Here is a 7,062-nt window from a genome sequence, read left to right on the forward strand (position 1 = left end):
TTAACTCCCTACATTTCCCTTGTGTTTTTTAACTCATGCACATGCGCTATTTGTACAGTTTTAAAAGGTAATAAAATCCAACATATCAAAATGATTAGTTTTATTTTTCCTGTTTGCATTATGTATTTGGCCTAAAGTGTTGGAATTACAAAAGTGAAACCTGAGGGATTGTGAATACTTATAAATGGTCACCAGAGATAGAATCTTTCTCTTAGAAGTATGATCTAAAATAGTCTGACTACCCTTCTTTAAACCCTTTCTATGAAATTATTTCCCCTTGTGTTTAGTTAGCTTGAATCAAAATGAACTCAATTCTATTCTGAGCTGTTTTCATTAAAAAGAAATATTCAACTCAGTGCTTCATGGGAAGCAGCATGTCTGTCAGTTTCCTGTCGTTATTCATTATGTTGTTTAAGAAGAGAAGTGCAGCTGGAGCTCCCTCGGAGCCTGGGGCCTCACCAGAAGGAGCGCCTTACGTGGAGAAAGGGGGAGCTCCAGGGTCAGGCTGTGGACTAAGACCTCAAGACTTCAATGGTGTCATCACAGTGAGAATGTCCTGTCCCAGGAGTGGACCTGCATCTACACCATGACCACAGCGGGGCCTGAGCCGGACATCAGCATGTGACTTTAACCTAGGAAGGAGCTCTCCCCCTATGCTCAGGCTGGACTAGGAGGACGTGGCCAGTCCTCCTGGGAGGGCAGGGACCCCAGATGTTGGCTCTCAGAGAAAAGACAAGAGGAAGGAAGGATGTGACTTGACTGTGCTGCAAGTTCCGACTGTGAGAGCTGAAGCCTTGACCTCAGCCAGAGCCCTGCTTCCCTCTGGAGCTGGACGGATGGAGTCCAGGGCCTGGACCCCTCTCTGGACCTGCTGGGTGGGGAGGAGAGCCACCTGCTCTTCATGCTCATGTTGCCGAGCAGCCCTCTGCTATTCACCCGACACCCTGTCGTCTGATTTACCATCTGGAAAGCCTTGCTCAGATTGATTCTGAAGCCATTTTGTCCCTTTAGGAGGCTTGGGTGACTCAGTATATATGATACTCAATTGCACAGCTAGGTGACCCCAGGGCCTTCTGTATCTCGTTTCTCATGAGGGAGAAAGCGCATCCCTGTTGCCCACATCTGCAGTCTTTCCAAGTCACTGGGTTCAGGGATCGGGTCTCATGTCACCTGGTCTACACTGAGAAAATAAAACCAAGACATATCAGCCTCACAGATCATGGAAGAGCACAGGTGGTTGGTGGAAGGAGTCCTGTATTCCAAGGAGTCCTGTCTGCCCTTTCCTTCGGGGTCTTGAGGTGCAGCATTTGGACATCCTGAGCATAAGGTTCCCAACTCACTGAGGAGCTCATTGGATGAACTCTGTCTATAAAAGTGGGGAACCTGAACCCCCAGCCCAGAGTATGTGTGATAGCAATCGCAAGACTATGCAGAAGGACCTTTTATTCCATTAACTGTGACCCTTTGAAAGTGAGCAAAGTTGGTTGTGGTTTAACTGTTCTTATTTTTTTGTGACACCCCAGCTACACTTTGCAGAGATCCAGCCAGTGAAGGCCAGTTTGACTTTGACCTTTTTCCACGAATCAACCACACTTGACAGAGCACATGAACAAAATTGAAACCCTCACAAGCCACACCAGCGCCCTCCTGTTGCCACTCAGGCTGTCTCCCCACCCCCACTGCCCTCCCTTCTCTGCGCCTCCCAGGCCAGGGCTGCCCAGGGTGAGAGAGGCAGGAAGTTGCTGAGAAGTTGGAAACTACCCAGCACTGCCCTTGGGGGCCCCGGCAGGGAAATCAGCTGCACAAAACATTCGGTGGTTTGCATTTTTTCCATCTTGCCTTCTATGCTTTCCCAATGCAGAAATAGTTTCAGATGGCTAAGAGGAGGGCCAGATATTTGGGCTAACGATGCCTGATCACATTCTTCAGAACCAAGAAGACTAAATTAGATTTCTTCTTTCTTGTATCTGGTTGCTCTTCTTTTGTTTCCAGATCTGAACTTCTATTTGGTTTTCAAAAGAACTGGTTTCACGGAAGCTGAAGCAGGTTGTAATCAAACAAACAAAAAACACCTTCCCAATTTTAAAGGAGACAATGTTTTTTCTAATACACAAAAAGGATTTTCGAATCACTTATTTTTTTCACCCATGCACCATGCAGTGAACTTTTTGTTTTGTCTGTACCTATGGAAATAGACACATGTATAAATGAGCATTGTTATAATATGTGTTACTATTGTTACTCAATAGAAAAAGTGATCAAAGGACATGAATAAATACTGCAGAGGAAAGGAAATCTGAATTGACTTTAAATATATAAAGAGATGCTTATCCTCACTCACAGAAAGAGCATAGCAAATTAAAACCACAATGAGATAAATGAGATATTAGTTTTCACCTGACAGATCAGCCAAATCCTGTCCTATGGCATTACTCTCCCCACATCAACCTACATTGTGGTATAGGTGCAGGTTGGTGCTGTGTCCATCACAGGCAGTCCTAAAGGAAATCAATCCTGAATATTCATTGGAAGTACTGATGCTGAAGCTGAAACTCCAATACTTTGGCCACCTGATGCAAAGAACTGACCCAGTGGAAAAGACCCTGATGCTGGGAAAGATTAAGGGCAAGAGGTGAATGGGGCGACAGAGGATGAGATGGTTGGATGGCATCACTGACTCAGTGGACATGAGTTTGAGCAAGCTCAGGGAGATAGTGATAGGCAGAGAAGCCTGGGGTACTGCAATTCATGGGGTCGCAAAGAGTTGAACACAACTGAGCAACTGAATAATAGCAACCATCATGCGCAAGTTGGCCATTGCTGTCAAAATGACCCAATACACGTAGTAAAAATAACACAAAACACTGTTAAAATTTCAACATCTTTTGTAATAGCGAAAGAGTGGGAAAAAGCCAATAATATATCATGGGGAAATTTTGTAAAGTACTGTATATTCACCAGTGAAATATCACACAGGTTTCTATGTGTCCATAGAGACTGACATAAAAGAACCCTATGCTGTGTAAGCTCAAAGAAACGCAGAATAATGTATATTGTTTACTACCCCTGTGTATGAAGCAGGAAATTAGAGTATGTATTCATGCATATACATTTCTATTTTATTTATTTACTATTTGTATGTTCATTTGAATTTGCTGAATAAATAAAAGCTAGAATGATGCAGAGGAAACGGAAGTGTAACCTGTAAGAAGTAGGGAGGTACATAACAGTGGTTGAAGCAAAATATCTTAATGCAGTTTTTAGTGTTTTGATTGATTTTGATTCATGTGATGGTATAATCTAATGATTTTACTGGGGTTTCCTAGGCATAATAGTTTTCAAATACACTTCTTAATTTTCCTCTTCTTTAAATAACTTACATTTTTTAGGAAGATGCATAGTAGTCTGTCATATGACATCCTTTATTTTTTAGTTTCTAATTGGGCATTTGGATTAATGTGGGTTTCTGTAAATGGTGCTATAGTTAATCAACATCTTGGCACCTAGATCTTAGTACATACATTTGATTTCCTTAGGAAATTGATGTGTCAGTGGTCAGAACACTTTCCAGGAAAGCAAGTTCTACACTATAATGAGCCCTATGATGGTTCCTTGCTGCCTGAGATCTGAGCTGGCAACGTTGGAACTGTTTTGACCATTTGCTGCCTCAACCAGCTGCACATTCAAATTACTGAAAGAAAATTTTTTAAAGTCTGATGCCTGGCCTATGGTGAAGTCTGGATCTCAGTGATTCTTCCTTCTCTTCCTTCCTTTTCTCTGTCCTTCCTTCCTTCCATTTATTTTGAGTTATAATTCACATACCATAGGTTCCCCAAAAGATACCAGCTGTTATAATGGATAAAGCAGCAGGACTTAGGTCAGGCAGGCGTGGCCCGTGTGGACTCTGGCACTGCTCCATGTTAACCTGGAGTACATTTCTTAGCTTCTCTGGGAACCTGGGGTTCTCATCAGTGAAATGAGTCATACCTGATCTGTATTTTAGTGAGAACATGAGACATGAAGCAAGCAAACTGCCCAGCAGAACTGATGCTCACTAAGTGGTAGGTACTTCCTGTAATTCAAAGAAAACTAAAGAAAGCAAACATACGGAAAGAAGCCTAAGAGCGCATTACAGGGACCATGCGTTTACCCAGATTCGTTCTCATGACTAATAGAAATACTGAATTTCTAGCTTGTCAGCTGAGTTTTTCCAGCTTGGTGTAATATCTCTAGTTATCTCTTTTTACTCAGTTTCTAATTGACCATTATATAAGACTTTGAATAAAGTGGGAAATCCTGCATTACTTAATTGTGACCCGCTTGATTGACAACGAGCTTTCAAAAAATGAAGTCTTATGAGGGAACGCATTCCAAAATAGTAGAGAGAATTCATAATGTGAAAGACTTTGAGAATTGTTGCCTTGGAGTTTCCCTTTTTTATTCTTGAGGAGTGTATAAAGTGCTCCAATTCTGTAAAAACTACTGAGACGTGAGGGTTTTCATGTGGAACTGTACTCATCCTTGCCTCACTTTTCCATTGCGCACCTGCAGATGCAGACTGCTCTTGAGATATTTATTTTATCCAACGAAGTGTCATGGGCTTTAGTCACAGAGGTCCTATTACTAGATGGAAGGTCACTGTGTAAAAGCCTTTCCAGCATGAAAAATTGGGGGTGGGTTGACCTATGACCCTCTAATTGCACACACAGCCTAGGTGCAAGGAGAGGAAACATAAACGGCAATTCTCTTCACCTGCTCTTAGCCTAATAAGGAAGGAAATTTTCCGGTTTTATTTTTTATTTTTTGATAAGTGGATTTATTATCTTTCTAGTTTTTATTGGAATATAGTTGCTTTACAATGTTGTGTAAGTTTCTGTTGTATAGCAACGTGCGTAAGCTTTATGTATACATATATCCCTTCTTTTTGAATTTCCTTCCCGTTTAGGTCACCAGAGAGCATTGAGTAGAGTCCCCAGAGCCATACAGTAAGTTCCCATTAGGCATCTAATACATAGTATCAATATATATAGTACTGTATACATAGTATCATGTACCTAGTACTGTATACATAGTATTGTATACATAGTATCATATACATAGTACTGTATACATAGTATCATGTACATAGTACCGTATACCTAGTATCATATAGATAGTATCACATACATAGTATCGTATACATAGTATCATATACATAGTACCACATACATAGTACCACAAAAATAGTATCGTATACATAGTACCGTATACATAGTAACATATATATAGTATCCTATACATAGTATCATATACATAGTATCGATAGTATGTGTCTGTCAATTGCAGTCTCCTAATTCATCCCACCTTCCTTTCCCCCTTGGTATCCATATGTTTGTTCTCTACTTCTGTATCTCTATTTCTGTTCTGCAAATACAAACCTCCAATTGAAAGTAAAAGTAAACATCTATTCTAGCGCTAACTAATGTAGAAGTTAGGAGCAGAGTTCCCGTAACCAGGCTGCTTGGGTTCAAATCCTAGGTCTCTTTCCTATTAGCTGTTTAACTCTGGGGTGTGTGTGTGTGTGTCTGTGCAAAGTCACTTCAGTGTCTGACTCTTTGCAACTCCATAGACTGTAGCCCATCAGGCTCCTCTGTCCAGGGGATTCTCCAGACTCTGTTCTATAGATGAGGAAACTGAGGCAGAGAGGAGACAAGGAGGGTCTAACTCTGGGAACCCTCGTTGTCTCCTCACTGCCTCAGTTTCCTCATCTATAAAACAGATCATTGCATATGTCTTGTGAAAGTTCAATAAGTTAACAGATGCTAAGACTAGAACCAGAAAGCCTTTGCTGTTATTACTTCATTGGGTTATTAATCACTGAATTTGTAAATTGCCGTAGAAATCTGAAATGACTTAATTTGAACACCTGGTTCTAAATATAGGTAAACTTAGGCAACGTGATTGGTTAAGGAGACATGATACAGCTGGTTAGAACAGACCAGAAGTGAAGGTTCTAACTCTTGAGGTGTGAGGTGGACCTCTGGTTCAGTGTTCCTCCCCCAATACCACACAGTAGCTGTGCTGTAGTGGAGAAGGACTGGACCAAACTGATATATGCCTTCCTCCCACCTCAGAAATGCACCTGGGCACCTAAGAGGCTTCCACAGGGATTCTGAGGACCCTGGGGTCTGCTGAGTCTAGGGCAGGAGCTGGGGTGTCAGGATGTTCAGAGCATCATCCACAGTCTTGCTCTGTCTGAGACTCAGTCCAGTTCATTATACTCCCAAAGAGCAGGTGCTAATCTAGACACACAAGCAGAATCAGGCAGAGTTTCCGTAGTGTTGATAACAGAGGGAGCAGCTATGGTGAGTCCCGAGAATACACAGGAGGAGAAGGCAGACGCACCCACAAGTCCTTAAGAAAATTCTCACAGACTCTTTGGAGGAGGCCTGTAGCAAAGAAGCAATGCATGTTCTGTTTTGTTGGGGTTTCTTTTTGTTTGTTTTTCCCAGTAACAGATGAGTCAATGGAAAGCCACAGGATCCTAGGAAACAAAATATGGGCTCTGAGATCTTAGAGACCTGGCTCTAAATGACTGTTACTTACAAAAGAGTGACCACAAGTGGAATACTCAATCACTCCAATCGGTAAACTATCGACTTTAACTGTACCTTCCTCGGAGGGCTCTTAAACAATTAATGGGATTCCTGGTGAATTGTTAAAACTGAGTCCCTCAAGACAAGTCCAACTTGTCTGCAGGGATATGAGATTACCGATGATTCTCGGTAGTTCAGTGTATGTGTAAAATCTACTGACTTTACAGCAGAGCTACAGACAGTAGATGCTAATATGGCTGAGGGCTTGCATGGTCCAAGCATCACTAACATGTCTACTCCTCATGTTCCCGGAGCCAGAGCTGTAACTGTTACACAGACGTGGACATGATGGCACTGCGAGTTCAGATCGCTGCCTGAGGTCACCCGGGTACTAGTGCAGACCGAGGGTTCAAATCCAGGCCCTTGAGTTTGGAGTCTTCGTGCTGCACCCCCCACCCAGGGCCCCGCTGGTGTTGCTGCAGTTCTC

The sequence above is a fragment of the Dama dama genome, chromosome 18 (assembly GCF_033118175.1).
Source record: "Dama dama isolate Ldn47 chromosome 18, ASM3311817v1, whole genome shotgun sequence".
In the NCBI taxonomy this organism is placed as follows: domain Eukaryota; kingdom Metazoa; phylum Chordata; class Mammalia; order Artiodactyla; family Cervidae; genus Dama; species Dama dama.